This window comes from Sorex araneus, chromosome X (assembly GCF_027595985.1).
Source record: "Sorex araneus isolate mSorAra2 chromosome X, mSorAra2.pri, whole genome shotgun sequence".
Taxonomy (NCBI): Eukaryota; Metazoa; Chordata; class Mammalia; order Eulipotyphla; family Soricidae; genus Sorex; species Sorex araneus.
Window position 1 is genome coordinate 369,894,822 of NC_073313.1, and position 17,145 is coordinate 369,911,966.

Consider the following 17,145-nt stretch of genomic DNA (forward strand, 5'->3'; position numbering starts at 1 on the left):
TCAATAAAGCAAAAATAATTCCAAATTAAGAAGCCTCTCTTAATTTAATACAAGATATAAATGAGCAGATACACGCACACAACAAGACTCAATGAAGGAGAATTAGAGGCTTATTCGGTAGGAGACATTTTGAAAACTGATTCAAACTCAGGAGAGACACAATTGTCACAAGTCTGGTTTCCCAAAATAATCACTAGCTCTAGATCAAGTTCCATAGGGAAACAAATATTCTGGGAATTTACAAGTGTATTGTGCTCATGGAAAAAAAGAATTAGTGTGAACTGAATCTATGCAAAGAACCTTGGGTTTACTTTTCGTTAAAGTGCGAATTCTGGGCTCAGATCACTGGAAATAGACTCCCCAGTTATAGGGACAGCCGGTTGCTGCTCTAATATGGCAGAACGCAGCACTGTTTGTTGTCTTCGTGAGGATGGAAGCTAACCCTGTCTGGGTCTAACTTGACAGCTTAGAGTATGTTACATGTTGTCAACACATCTCCTGTGGAAAGCACTACTGTTAAGGATTACTAGGGTATGAGAGAGAGAAAACCATTCTTCAGAAGGAGAGGAGAGGACGGAAAGAGATGAAATAGTTGATTGCTTTCTTCCTATTATTTTACTGATTCTTCAACTGGGATTGTATCAAACCCACATAAATTCATGATTCATCTAGTTAACACATACCTAACATATATATATATATATGTGTGTGTGTGTGTGTGTGTGTGTGTGTGTGTGTGTGTGTGTGTGTGTGTGTGTGAGTGATGCTCATAGTACATTCTCATCTTCTTACCAACCTGTTCAGGCAGACAACATTTCCATGGTCTAAGGATTCAGAAATAGGGTGGGTCATAGAGAGGGTACCTGGTCTACCCAGACCACAGAGCAAATACATACAAAACCTGAGATGCAAGTAGAGGTGGGTTTTTTTGTTGTTTTTTGTTTGTTTCAGAGCAAATGCTCAATGCTGTACAATGGGCATACATATCCTATGTTTGGTGGGTTTGAATGAGTGAATTGGATATATGGACAGTAAAATTTTATTTTGATAACTTTCTCTTGTAGAAGAAAGACATTAACTGGTATTTGGGAACCATAGCTCTATTGGGAGTGACAGGAAAGAGACATATGGTTAGAGTCAAATCTCTGTGTTAGAGGATAATGAGAAAACAAGAAAGAACAGTAGATGGGGGGTGATTCAGGCGGAACCTTGCAAGCCAGGAAAATACACATCACTTTTACAAAATGGTCAATAGGGAGCTATGTATTGTTCAATAGAATGAAATATATTGAAAGCACAGCATCCAAGGAAGACTATAAATGACATTAATAAACATAAAGCTGCTGTCTGTATAATGTATTCAGACGACACATGAAGATAATAAATCTGGTGTTAGAAAACATACTGGGTTACTGTATAATGTGAAAAACATGATATTGACACCAAACTAGCCACTAAGCAGCTTTCAATTACGAGGCTTACAGACGAATAAAATCACTGTGAGATCACATATGATAGGCACTTAGTGTCAGAAAGTATATCTGAACATTGTCTGAAGGGCACAAAGTCAACCCCAGAGCATCTCTTACATAACTAACAGGGAGAGTTCTTCTTACACAGGATGTGCAGAAGGTCAGGTAGAATCTGTCATATAGGGCGCATGTCACTTTTTTCTAGGCAATTACTTAAGAAATTAAAAATAAATAACCCAGATGTAGCAAACACTCTACTTTAAAAGACAAATAATATATTGTGAGTTCTAATCTACAAATTCTCACACTCAAACTTCAGACCTATTTTGGAAGCTTTATAAAGAAATTTGTTGAAATTTAAGTAAAGTGCATTTTTTTCATATCTTTTAATTTTTGTAATGAATCAACAAGTGATTAAAAGGGACCATTAAAAACATAGAGACAACGCTATGCACAAAAGTGATACCAAAATGGATTAAAGAAATTATTGTGAGTAACTTTATAAAAATAAAGTTAAGTTAAAATTTTTAAAAATGGATCAAAGACCTTAATATCAAATCCTGAATCCATAAGGCACCTGGAGGGAAATGTAGGCAGTACCCTCCATGATATTGAAGCTAAAGGCATCTTCAAAGATGAAACATCACTTACCAAGCAAGTTGAAGCAAAGATAAACAAATGAGACAACATTAAACTAAGAAGCTTCTGCACCTCAAAAGAAACTGTGACTAAAATACAAAGACAGCCCATGGAATGGGAAAAGTTATTTACTCAATACATATCTGATAAGGGGTTAATAGCAAAGATATACAAAGTACTGGCAGAACTTTATAAGTAAAACATACCCAACCCCATAAAAAATAATCGAAAGAAGAAACTTCCTCACAAAAGAAATACAAATAGCCAAAAATGCACATGAAAACATGCTCTACATTACTTTATCAAACTTAATAAATCTTCCAAAAATGTAGTGCAGTGGATGGTGTATCATTGTATTAGGAACTAGGGGGCCTAACCCATGAGCACTTGACTTGAAGTTTACCACGAAAAGTCTGACAGAATAGTGACCCCAAGAGAAATGTAATATGAGTGACAGGGATAACTTGTAATTTTCTAGGGTTACACTGAAAAAGGGAAAAAGAGCAAAATGATACTGATTATGTTAATTAATATAAACTTTATTAATTTTAATTGTATGTGCATTAACCTAAAATCCATATAAAAACAACTAGTGACACATTTGTCATATATTTTGTGTCAACTCATTGGTATTTGTGTTTTTTAGACTTACAGAATACTTCCATTTGAATTAGCACATTTCAAGTCCTTGGCAGTTATGGGTTGTTATGGCTGTGCTATACTGCATGGAATAGGGCTAGATAACGACTATGACCCCTTAAACTCTTAACTTTGGTAACAATTTTATGTTTACATATCTAATTATTATGCCTCGTGCTGCCTCTTTTAGCCATTCTGAAATGGCTAAAGTTTAAACCTACATCTTGATAAATTAAACATACTCTTTAACATTTATTTAAGAGTTTAGAAGTAAGGCCTAGTAAAATCATGTTTTCCAAGTTACAAAGAAAGATACCAATGATGCCACTTGATGTATCTTAAACTGACATAGCCAAAATTAAAATTTTATTCAACAGAGTACCTATTCATTCTTTTTATTGTTTAGAAGGGGACACAAACAATTTCACTCAAGTGACTTGCTGTATTTGCTATCAAGCCAACAGGATGCCAGACATATAATTGAATTTTGAAATCATCAATCTTCTCTACAAGATATCCACCACCACACTGGCACAAATAATTTGTTTAGTGTGTGTATGTGTGTGTGTGTGTGTGTGTGTACATTGACATTGACATTGAAGTATCTTCCTTCTTGAACATTTTGTGGGAATTCCTTGCAGGAAAGGTGGAATCGTGTCAGATTCCTTATTTCTTAGCTAGCTTTGACCCTGAGAGCAGGCTGTGAGACGTTAGTTCAGCACTTCAGATTTTAACGGGAAAAGTTAGATGGAGCTTTTTGATCATGGGAAGGAGTTATTCTGGAGAGGTATCTTTTGGCCTCAATTAGAAGTGATTCTGAAAAGTATGTGCATAATATTTGTGCTGCTATAATGATTCTAATTTCAACTCGCCATGCATTGATGGCAGCTAGTTATTACTTTGGGCCAACCATAGGCAACCACTTACATTTTATTCCATGAAGCCCAGGGGGGTCATTGGGCTGGATGTGTATAATCTGGCAGCCTAAATGGGCTGCTTTTAGCATGACCGTTTAAATACATCTTAATTTATAACTAATCAAAGTAAGTTATTCGGTTTAACCACCACATATGTTTTTATCTTAATACTCTAAATAAAAATATGTATACATTATATATAAACCACTTTCTTTGCATTTCCTATTTCTCTGAAGTCCTAACTTCTTTTATTTAGCAAAGACGTTTCTGTTCATCATTCCCCTTAGTTGATTAAAATCACAAACAATCTCTTCCTCCACCACCATCCTTTTCCCCGAAGATGTAGTTTCAAATATAAATATCAGAGAGAAAAAAAATAGCTAGAGGTAAATTAGCCATAAAATGACACTTCCTAGCTTATCACATATTTGTAAATTTTATTATACTGTTTCTATTACAAGTAAATGAAGCAATCTTGGAGAAATTTATTATGTGTATTCTACCAAGGAAAACATAAACTTCACTTTAATTACCACTATTATTAGCACTATTAAAATGAGAATATTACTTCTTTATATAAATATATCTCCACAGTATATATACCATAGACTATAATTCAAAGTGGAAAGTCTTTATATAAATATGTTTCCACAGTATATCTACCATAGACTATAATTCAAAGTGGAAAGCGTCCACCCCTCCCCCACAATTCGCCTTAATCCCGAATCTGCCCTTGTGATCTAAAGTGGGTTTCAGGGGCAGCATCGGTTTGTATCTAATCCCAGCCAGCAACTCTCTGCCTCCCAACTGGCAAATTAGGTTCATTTCCGTTTAGGATGATTCTTGGTCAAGGAAAAGAAGCTACAGCCATTTTGCCTTTTGTTTTCTGCTTGCTTTCTCTCTCCACGTTCCCCTTATGTTTCTATCTGCCTCTTTTTCTAGGTAGATTTCTAGGGTATTATTTGCTTTCTCGGTTTCTCCTCTATGCTTTTTCTCAGTTTCTCTTTTATGTTTTGTGTCTCCGCTCCAGATTTTTGTTTTGTGGTTACCATGGAGCTCGTTCAAAATACCTCCCAGCTCAGATAGTGATCTGACCGCGCTATCGGCTTATCTTCATTTGCCTGTGAGTTCTCTCTTTTAACACTTTTGCTGTGACAAATGATCTGTTTTATACTGTAAGATGATTGTCAAATTGAGGTAATTATCATTATTTGTAATGTTTCATACCCCATAACCTTGATGTTATAACTTAGTGTTCAGTTCTTAGTTTTGAGATATGGTTGAAACTTTCTAATTCTATTTATCACCTCACTCCAACTTTTGTGTATGATTTTATTTATTTATTTTTTGGTTTCAGATAGAAGAGTTCCTTTCAACATTTCTTGGAAGGAAGATCAATTGGTCTTGGGGAACTTCTTCAGCCTTTGTTTGTCTGAGAAAGCCTTTTTTTTCCCTCCTTCATATCTACAGGATAGCTTTGCTGAATAGAGTATCCTTGGCTGGTAGATTTTTACCTTTGAATATTTTAAATATTTCATTCTACTCTCCTGGCCTCTGGAGCTTCTGCTGAGAAATATGCTGCACTGCTTTCCCTCTAATTTAATATTATTTTTTATCATAGATTCTGACAATTTTATCATGATGTGTTTGGTGTCAGTCTCTTTGTGTTTCAATAGTTAGGGGTTGCTACTAGTGTCATGAATTTGGTTATTTATGTTCTTTTTCAGGTTTTGGAAATACTCAAGTATTATTTCTTTAAGTTCTCTTTTCTCCTCTCCCTCTCTTCATTTTCTGAGATACCTCTTATTTTTATGTTATTTTCCTAATGGGATTGAATGATTTTAACATTTCTTTCTTATTTTTACATTTTACTCAATCTCTTCTGTCATCTAGATTGCTGTCTTCAAGTTTACTTACTATTTCTTTCTTACATTGATTCACTATATTCCATTGTTTTCTGTATCACTCAACTTTTTTTTTTTTTTTGCTGAGTTCTTCAAATCCTGAATCTCTGGTTCTTATTTTATTTGTTTTGCTGTTTTTATTTTGAGGTTATACTCTGGTCCTCAGGGCTCACTCCCTGATGCTCAGGGAACAGTGGGTTGTGGGAAATCAAACCCAGGCATGACACAGCAAGGGAAGTGTTCGGTCCATTGGGCTGAAGCAGGAAAGCAGGTAGATAGGGAAGGGCCCCGATGGCAATGAGCTCCTGGGGAGTAATAAAGCCAGCAGCCCTAAGGCTGTCAGGACCCACCTGTGGACAGAGGAACTAAGGACTAATAAAACTTTTATTTGGAGCCAACACAGATTCAGAGAAGGCTGGACCCTCACCCCCACCCCACCCTACCACCACCCCTGAGAAAAGCTCCAGCAGGAATAAAGTCCAGGAAAGGAATACTGAAGAAGACCATCAACTACTCCCAACTCTACCGGCTTGGCAAGCACCCTAGCAGTGGACTTTTACCTGGGTAGAAGCCCCATATGGTGTAGCTTGGGAGAAACCCGATATAAGATGTGCCATCCGCATCTCCCCTGTTGAGATGTGGACTTTTACACTCATATCTAATGCTGGAATGTGTGCTTCTCTCCAGTCTAGCGAAGCCCATGTTCTCTCTTGAGCACATGTGTTCTCTCTCTCTTTCTCTTCTCTTTCGCTCTCTCTGTGTCTGTGTGTCTATGTGTCTGTGTGTCCTCTGTCTCTGTCTCTGTCTCTGTCTCTCTCTCTCTCTCTTTCTCTCTCTCTCTCTCCTTTCCCTTTTCCTTTCCTCAAAAACTTCCAAGTAAAATCTGTTATACCTCACTGCTTGTCTCCTCCCGAACTTCTCTTCTGCAAGTGAAAGGCAGAGGCGTGAAAGGCCTGGGCAAGATCTAGGCCTGACTTTCCTTTCCTGCAAGGAGCAAGGTTCACGGTTCTAAGTTCCCCGGCTCCTCCCCGGGTGGCAGAGCTGGATAGGGACAACAAGGCAGATTCCCTTCTTGAGGCCGCCACCTCTCTGCTCCCTACCTCCTGGAGGTCACCCAGGGACCTACCAGCATCTCCAGGCCCCCTCTTCCATAGCTTCAATCTCTTGTAAAGTGTTCTTCGTGCTGATTATTTTTTCCCAAGGTAACTGAATTGCCTCTCTGAATGTTTTCATATTTCTTTTTTTATTTCCTCCCTTTGGTTTATGGGTCACACCCAACACTCAGGGCTTACTTTTGGCTCTCCACTCAGGGGCCACTCCTGCCGGAGCTCGAGAGGCCTTCTGGGATACTTCGGATCGAACCCGGGTCAGCTGTCTGCAAGACAAGGGCCCCACCCATTGTGTTACCTCTCCGACCTATTTATTTGAGTTTCTTTTTGGTATCTGCTTTGCATTGACTGCATTAGATCACTGTGGTTTATGTCTTGATGTTTGTCTTCTGAAGATCGATTATTCTCTCTTGGTGATGTCATATTACCATGAGGTGTCGAGCCAGGAGACTCTATATTGATCCATCTGTCCATGCGTCACCTTTAGCCCCTTTCTAAAACTTTTGTTTAAATTCTAGAGCAGCAGCTTGGAAATTGGATGTCTTTGCTTTATTCCAGTAGTTGGTGCTATTGCTTTAATTTTGGTTGCTATTTAGCTTCTGTCCCTGCTGCTGTACCTCAGCTGGGCACCCACACTGGTGGATGCCTCTGTGGCTGTGTTGATGGAGAGCGGAAGACGGAGCATGTGTGCTGCTCCCACTGTGGTGGGTGGGAAGAGGTGTGGTGTGAGCACAGGGTCTGGCTCGGCTACTGGCTCCCTGCTCCGGGGTCTCGGGTCAAATCTCACTTATCAGCACTAATAGTGTGGGATGGGGAAGGCAGAGCATGTTACTTATAGGGTCTTTCTTTGCCATCACTTCACCGCGGGGGTGTGCCTTACCTCTACCACTTTGGGATTCAGTTGAACCCGTCTACCTACCTTCTCAAGATTATTCCCCCACCTTCAGACCCAGAGATGGACAGAGAAATGTCACTGGGTTAACTCAATCTAATAATTGCAGTTTAAAGAGTATAAACAGAAGAATACTTTAAGGCACCCGGGTACTAATGTTATACTCCAAATTTCATGTTACATACCATTGTATCATCCATGTCTAGCTCTTCATGAAATCCTTATTTGTTTTCTAAATGATAATACATTCCTAACAAAACCATTATTAGTAAATAAATTTGAAAGAACATCAGTTGATACTATTGGACCTCTCGGTAAACTTTCTTAATGCATTGTAAGTATATTTATATAACACACATTTCAGGTTCTGCCCAAATTTTCCCTCTGTATGATACCATATTATACAACACAGTTAATTAAAAACAAACTTTCTAGAATTGCAGAGATGAAAACTCTCTTATATTGGATCAACTATATCCATGCAGTTCCAGCTCTGATCTCTTTTAGAAGTAACCCTCATAAGAGCAGAGATCTTGCTAAGTGAAAGATGGATCCTTGAATGTCCTACAAATGGTCCAGAAATAAATAACCGGATTTAATAACCATTTTGTTATTAATTATATGTATAAAATATTATTGTGGGTTACCCAGCAGTCACTGATAAAGTATTCAGTTCTCCAGAATTAAGCTAAATGGCAGATTTTGAACTTAAGATAAATTCAATGCCCAATGGTCTCTGTCATCTGTGGCATACATAGAAACACCATAGCACTGTAGCACTGTCGTCCCATTGTTCATCGATTTGCTCGAGCGGGCACCAGTAATGTCACCATTGTGAGACTTGTTACTGTTTTTAACACATCGAATACGCCATAGGTAGCTTGCCAGGTCCTGCCACATGGGAGGGATTCTATCGGTAGCTTGCTGGGCTCTTTGAGAGGGACGCAGGAATTAAACCCGGGTCGGCCATGTGCAAGGTCAACACCCTACCCACTGTGCTATCACTTAGTCAATGAAAATAGATCCTCAGAATCTGCCTGTAGATCTGAGTTTACTAATGGCAGAGGGTGTGGGCGGAAGTGACCTTGAGAGAGTAGGAATGGTATTCTTGATGGTTGATGCGGTGCATGATGTTGTGTGCTAAACCCCTAACATCAACATTAACTATGTTATCATAATTTAGTGTCTCAGTTGAAGAATAAATCAAATAAAATGGATTCAAGGGGCCAAGACTTTAAAACTAGCCAATATGACTTCACCTAAAGAAAGAAGTGCCTGTACGGAGTGAGACTGACATATGGATGACACCTCTCAGTGAAAACCTCATGTGTCTCCGCAGACTTCCCTGAGCCTTGCCAATCCCTGTGTGGGCATCACCCACTCACCTCCCTCATTGTCTGGCCAAGCCATTGGACTTGACACGGCCAACGAAACACAAGCAGGAGACAACCTCTGCATTTGAAATGTAGGTTTTAAGAAACACTTGCAGCTTCTCCCTGTGGCATTTCTCTTTCTTCTATGCCAGGAGACGGTTTATGGCAAGACCAAAGATGGCTATTCTGGCTGGATCGTGGAATGAAGACACAATGTCACACCAATCACTGATAAAAGCAGATACTATTGCCTAAAAATGGCACTAATGGTCCCTGGCTCCCCAAAAATGTTCCTCTGAGTTCGCCAGGAGTGATCCCTGAGCGCAGAGCCAGGAAGGAGCAAGTTCTGAACAGTGCCAGGTGTGGCCCAAAACAAATACACAAATGAAGAAGAGTTTGAAAGGGACCTTAATCATTACCTAGATGTATGTTATACAATATAATAGCTACCTATAACTAGTAAGCACTTGAAATCTGCTAATTTGATTTGAAATATGGTGTGTCAAATACATATGAATCTTACATAGTTGGCATAAAATATATGCAAGGTATCTCAACATAATTTTTATATTGATTGTATGTTGACACGGTTATATTTTGGACACACTGAGTTAATCACTGCAGTCTTAGCTAATGAAAACAAACAAATGCATTCCATAACTCCCTGCATCATCCAGAAGCATCTTTTTGTGCGTAAAATGAAGGATTTCATCAAGACTGAAGGAAATCAAGTCAAGAAGAAAGGGCATTTCTAGCAATATGGCTTTGTGCCAAAGGCTGAAAGATGAGTTTTTGCTTTAAAGGACAGTGCAGTCTACTGGGGAAAACTTTTAGATCCATTAAGTAGAAAATTAGGAACTATTTTAAGAGAAACAAAATAAATACCAAATGGCTTTCAGACTAACTCTTTCCTGACAGAAATTCTCAGAAGCTGTTTTATAGATAATAAGAATCAAATCTGAACTTTAACCCTGGAGGACAGAATAGCCTCTATTAAATAAACAGATTTATAAATGCAAATAGCCTCTATTAGATACACAAAACAGAAGCATAGATAAAAATGAGTAGAAGTGACAACTTCAAGCAAGATACTAAAATGGAAATAAAGTCAAACCAGATTGTCAAGAACTTAAATGAAAATCTAAGGTCAACCATTGAGTTTTACCAATTAATCCTTACAGATCTCTAGAAGTGACATTAGAACGATTTCTGTGGTCCTTAAAAGTGTGAAGTCAAACTAGCAGACTTCACACTTGCTTCCTATGAATCACAGTCCAGAATGACTGTGCTCAGGGAATTTAGAGGTGGCCTGGTGTTGAATGCTATTGTGTATTTCTTCAGATAATCAGCTATTTTTTTTTCACAATGGTAATGTGTTGTTTAAAATACCCAGGTAGGAAAGAGCGCAATATAAAGCCAGTATAGAGATACCTATACTGCACATCTATTCATTGAGAAAAATCTTAAATATCACTAGGTAGAATATAGTCTTCTATGGGTTACTTTAAATTGCCCATAATTCTATAAAGTAATTATTTGATTTAGCAAGCTTTGCTGTACTTCCATGATTACAGCTATTTCACCTTCTCTTGCTGGAAAATAAAACATAGAAAGAGAGTGCAAAGCTGTAGCTTGACAGATGAGGCTTCAAACACAGCAAGTATAAATGTCATGGCAAAAATTTCTAATGTTCAATGTCTTTTGCTACATGGAATACTCAATGTGTGTTAATGCTATATAAGAATGCTAATCTAACTTTAGTGCTTCTGCATTATTATTATTCTTGGCCACAGTTTTAATATTTCATTAAGATTCTAGTAATATTTAATATGTTTTTACATTATAATACTCCTCTAAGGGCTTAAATTACATGCTTTTTCATGCTTTTCTTATTTAGAAAAATCACAAGACTAATGCCAAATTATTGTTTCAGAATAACTGATTTTAAGTCATTTTATACATGAAAAAATGGAACACTGACTCATGACCATTTTAAATATATCAAATTTATATTATATAGAGTATTAAATTAACAATAAAGAAAATTTCTGGATATATTAGGAAAATTTTTAAAGTGTGTCTTTTTATATTTGGTTTTAATTTGTGCTAAAATAATATGTCCCTTTATTCAACTAAAGGCATTAATCTGTAGTTATCATTTTTCATTGGATATGTGGAGATAAGATCTATGCTAATCATATTTGTGTGCAAATAAAAAAACTTACAAATATTGTCTCAGTAATTTCAGAACCCTCCCATTATTATGTCTTAATGGGACATAATAATTACAATGCCAAAATCAGATTGCATTCAAATTAATACAATATTTACAGAAGGCCACTTTTGTAGTAAATCCAATTCAGAAATAGAGAAATTGTATCTTAAAAAATGGCATTATACTAGGACTTGTAAATAGAAAGAATCTAGAAGTCTTTAGTATGCAGCTAAAGGACAAAATCTTAGCCCCTCAAGTCAAGTGTCAAATTAGCACCTCCATGTAAAAGTTAGCATTTTCAAGCTAAATCCAAGTCTGATCAAGTCACTCAAGAATTTAAGACACTTCGATAAAATTTTACTATTCTTGGCTCCTGCCTCTTCACTGTCACTGATCCCAAGGACTGAACCATCTGCAGATCTATAAAAATATTCAGCAAAAACAGTAACACTTTATCCCATAATGTTGTAGTTATATTGTCTTCTATGTTAATCATCATTCATTTAATTTGTTTGTTTTGGTTCTCAAGGGGTCATGCCCAGCGGTGTTTACTCCTGATTCTGTGCTCAGGAACCAATTCCGGTGGGCTCCAGGGACCATATCTTGCTGGGAGAAAGACAGAAGATTGGAGGGAGGGCAAGAACCTGGGTCACGTGTGTGCAAAACAAACACCCTAGCCCCTGTACTATCTCTCCTGCCCCATTTAATTTCCTTTCTCTAACTGCACTCCTCCACTTTAAATAATATGTGACAAGTACACAGAAACTCCAAAGGACAGATAAGTAACCACAAACCGTGAAAGTACATATCCATGTCATCATCACTGAGGCCAGGACCAGTGTGTGGTCAGCACCAGGAGCTCTGAAGGCACTTTCAGGAAACAAGTGCTCTCTAACCCTCAATGGCAACCATGTGACTGAAAAGTTCAGGGCTGATTTCTTTGGCCTTCCTTATATGATTACTATAATTACTATGTAATTATTCATCTGAAAATAATGGCTAACTTTGTTACCTATTTCTTAAATTCATGCACATGGACTTTAATGGCACGTATTACCTCTCTCTGACTTTTTCCATTCAACACAAGGTCTATAATTCCTCTTTTTAAAACTATCTTTGCTGAGATCTAGAAACTTTTGGGTGAACATACAGCAGATTTTTTTTTACCCATTCTAATGTTGGGCATTTGAGTATTTCCAGCTTGGCACTGGAATGAATAGCCTTGAGATGAACATGCAAGTCCATTATGCATGTTCAGGCTGCATGTGTGTCCATAGAAAAGGAAGTGGCAGATCAGAAAAATAGGTGTATTTTCAGCATTTTCCCAAGAGTCTCCTGTTGCTTCCCAAAGAAACTATTACTATTTCACATTCTACTGTCACTAGCTGAAAATTCTTGTTACTCTACATCTTGAGCAATATTTGAACCTTTTTACTTTAGATATTCACTAAATTGATGGGGTTTTATTATGGCGATATTGCATGTTTGGGGTTCATCTTGCACAATAATGATACTTTTTTAATTTCTTTGATTGCAATTTTTTAAGTAATGAATAACAACATGTGGTCTAGTTTCTGACTGCCAAGGAAAAGCTCCCCAGCTTTCACTGGAAGAGTGATGACTGTCCTAGGTTTTCTGTGGGACCTACTTTATTAAACAAGTTCTCTCATTTTCCTATAGTAGAAATTTTTGGTATATCTAGATATTTGATTATAGAAAAAATGTTTCTGCATCTAATGGGTAATCATGATTCTCTTCTTTGTGAAGCTAATGTGGGGAATTAAATTATTTCACATGTTAATATGAAGCCAGTGCTGCACCCTAAGATGAATCTAACATCACCATGAAGTATTATTCTTTTTGTTTGTGTGTGGGGGAAATGGGTGAGGTTGAACCACACCTGGTAGTACTCAGGGCTTACTCCTGGCTCCACATTCTGGTATTACTCCTGGCAGGGCTCAGGGATTGAACCTCAGTCAGCCACGTGGTAGACAAGTGCCTAACCCACCGTACTATTTCTTGGGCCCGTTTGTATAGTGTTTTGGTGGGGACAGGACCATGCCTGGTAGTGCTCATGACTTACGCCGGGTACGGTGCTCAGGGATCATGCCTGGCATTGTTATTGGGCCCATCAGCAGTTCCCAGGGATTGAACTAGAGTCATCTTAGCGAAAAACACTCACTTTTGTAGGATAACATAGCCTCAGGTAGTTTAGGTTTATTAGGTTACTGCCATTGTGGTGCTCCCATTCCTCTGTGCTTATTTGTAACTTCTTTCTTAGTGTTCTGTTGACTTGCAAATACTGTTTTTCTCTTCTCCTTGAGTCCTTTGCATAGTTTATTCAGAGCAATGTCCTTTTTGTATGGACACAGGAAGACTTAGCAAATACTATGCTTTTGTAACCTGGGAGTCATTTGACTCTACATGATATTTTCCTCCTGGGCATCTGTTCTCTCGACCTAAGCCTCAGCTGCCCTTACTTCCTAGCACCCCCAAAAGCAGGGTCTCGACGAGGGATGAGACGGACCCAGGGCAAGCAGTGAGTTGTATGCTACCCTGGCACCGAGATGGGCCTGGCCAAAGTGCCTAATGCTTTACTATAAGTTAAGAGCTTGATCATGGACAAATGTTGTCATGATCCAAACAGTGATAACTAAATTTGGACTCTGCTAGGGTGAGGAATGATTAATCTGGCCTGAGTGCTGTAGCCTGAGTCTGTGGCAAGATGTTGCCAGGAGAGCTGCCTTGCAAGTCTCAATGTATCTCTTGCTATGTCCATACAAAAATAACAAGTATTAAGATGTTAATGAGTGTTTGGAATGAGGAGAGGAGAAAAAACCCTTAAGAGGTATCTTGCCTACTGGCAGTCAGGAAGGACTTTGGAACACCCCTAGGTTGTGTTCCCTTTGAACCTGACAGCCCTCAGGAAGGGCTTTCTTATGTTGATTTTGCTACCTGGCCATATGTAACCTAGGGGCAAGGGCAAGAGAGGAAAAAGGGAGGAGAGAGATGAGAGAGGCTGTAGTAGATCTAGAGAGAGGCCGGAGCTGGGAGTGCCGGAGATGGGAAAGATGGCAGATTGAATAAACGGTAACTAATCAGGAACCAGCTTGGTCCTCGTTCTTCCTTCGCCTGTCCTTGGCCAACGGCCGTCCCGATCCAGCCCATACACAAGCAGTTCCAGAGCACCGAATGTGGGTGGTGAGACAGAGCCGCCCGGAGAGCCCGCGAGTGCTCACGCCCATTGGAGTGCTTTAGTTTTTTACAAACTTCACTCCTGTACTATCTTTCTGGCCTTTACATTTAACCTATTTTTGTTGTGGCTGATGTTATTTGTAGGCCACACTTGGAGGGGCCCAGGGCTTACTCCTGACTCTGTGCTCAGGAATCGTCCAGGTGGGGCTCAGGGGACCATATGTAGTTGTAGATATTGAACCCTGGTCAGCCTCTTAGAAGGCAAGTGGCTTACTGACTTATGCTATTTCTCGAGTAGTGTTAAGGATCCTTGTGGGTCCCTCCCACTGATTCTCAACCAACGAGCAAGTGGTTCTATAAAAGGGCCAAGAATATTTTGCAGCTCGGTCCCAACATGAGGGCCTCCAGGGTTCCACCCAGAAATACCCAAGGGACAACATAGTGCAGGGGCGGGGGCAGCCATGGGGGTATTAGGCCAGGCTCAGGGTGTGAAGGGACAATCAGAGACTGGCACACATTCACAAAAACAATAGCAACCAGTGCTAGCGTGGATGTGGGGGGGAAGGGAGACACTTTTACTGTTGGTGGGAATGCCGACTGATCCAGTCTTTCTGGAAAACAACATGGAAAACTTCAAAAACTAGAAATTGAGCTTCCGTATGACCCCACAATACCATTTCTGGGAATAAATCCCAAGAATGCAAAAAAGCAGAGTAGAAATGACTTTAGTACCTATATGTTCATTGCAGCACTGTTCACAATAGCCAAAATCTGAAAACAACCCAAGTGCCCTAGAACAGATGATTGTTTAAAGAAACTTTAGTACATCTACACAATGGAATACTATGCAGCTGTTAGGAGAGATTAAGTCATGAAATTTGCTTATAAATGGATAGACATGGAGAGTATCATGCTAAGTGAAATGAGTCAGAAAGAGAGGGACAGACATAGGAAGACTGCACTCATTGGTGGAGTATAGAATAACATCACATGAGGCTGACACCCAAGAACAGTAGATAGATACAATGGCCAGGGGGATTGCCCCATAGCTGGAAGCCTGCTTCATAAGTGGAGGGGAGAAGGCAAATGGAATAGAGAAGGGATCACTAAGAAAATTATGGCTGGAGGAATCACTCGGGATGGGAGATGTGTGCCGGAAGTAGATAATGGACCAAACATGATGACCTCTCAGTGTCTGTGTTGCAAGCCATAATGCCCCAAAGTAGAGAGAGAGAGTATGGGGAATATTGTCTGCCATGGAGGCAGGGGGAGGGTGGGAAAGGGGGGGATATTGGTACCCGGGATATTGGTGGTGGGGAATGTGCACTGGTGGAGGGATGGGTGTTTGACCATCGTGTAATTGTAACCCAAACATGAAAGACTGTAACTATCTCACAATGATTCAATAAAATTTTTTTTAAAAAGAATGCAAAGGGAAGCACCTTAACCTCTTTACTACTATTTGGCCCTTTAGCTTGCATTTTAATGCCTATGTGACTCATAAATCTTAATCAATTACCAGATACCCTGAAAAATTAGTGTTAAATATAATTTGAGACCTAGAGTATTATTATATTGTTTCAGTGATGATCTATTAAATTTTTTTCAGTTTGGGGTTGAAGCAATATTACACTGGGTAGGGCATTTGCCTTGCATGCTGCTGACCCCTGTTTGATCTCTGGCATCCCATGTGGACCCCAGAGCACTGCCAGAAGCAATTCCTGGGTGCAGAGCCAGGAGTAACCGCTGAGCATCACCAGGTATGACCCAAAAAGCAAAAAAAAAAAAAATTCAGTTTTAATATCTGGATTGTGTTTTATTTTTTAAAAGCCATAATTTGTTGAGCCCATTTTCCTTTTTAAAACTTTGAAAACATGTCCCTAATTCACATAATAGAGAAGACATGCATAATTGGAAGTTTTTACACAGTAAAATCATAACCTTATCAATAAACATCAATTTTCCATAGCAAAATGATCAATATGTGAAAACTCAGTGGTAAGGAATATTCATTAATCACCAATTCCTCATTTTCTCAAAGAAATTTTCAGTTTTATTCATTTCTTTTAGATCATTAAAATAAGAATATCTTGCTAGGAGTTGTCCTGTATTTGTGTGTAGCAGTGCCAGTGTCTGATGCATCTGAGGAGTCTTTTTTCACCTCCTCATCGTGGTGGGGGTGGCAACGGTGCCAGCCGGCAAAGAGTGAGCCAACAAGTGTGTGTTTGTCAGCGTGCAGATCGTTACAACATGCCAGTCGACCAAAAGCTTGCATTCGGTAGTACCTGTAAGGGTGATTAGAGGCAGCCCTAAAAGCCTCCGTCCCTCTCAGATTGCCCACCAAGCTACCGAGGGTATCCCGCCCTCACAGTAGAGCCTGGCAAGCTCCCTGTAGTGTATCTGATATGCCAAAAACAATAACAACAAGTTTTACAATGGAGATGTTACTGGTGCTCGCTCGAGCAAATCAATGAATGACAGTGCTACAGTTATTTCTTAATGTTGCAACAAATAAATATTTAAATTTACTTCCTGTTAGGTGTGAGGTTGGGATACAAAGAAGGAATGGGGAATGAGCCAGAGTACTTCATAGAGAATGATGCACAGAACTCGTCTCAGGAGTAGGCTCAGCATGGGAGTATAAAAAGGGACTCCCTAGATCATCTGAAACTGAAGGATGTCTAGAAAAGCTTTGTAAGATCATACCTGGCTACAGACAGGGAGAGTAATGAAGGCTGTTGCCTGCCTTGCAGCCAACCCCAGTTCTCTCCTCAGCACCACCTGTTATCC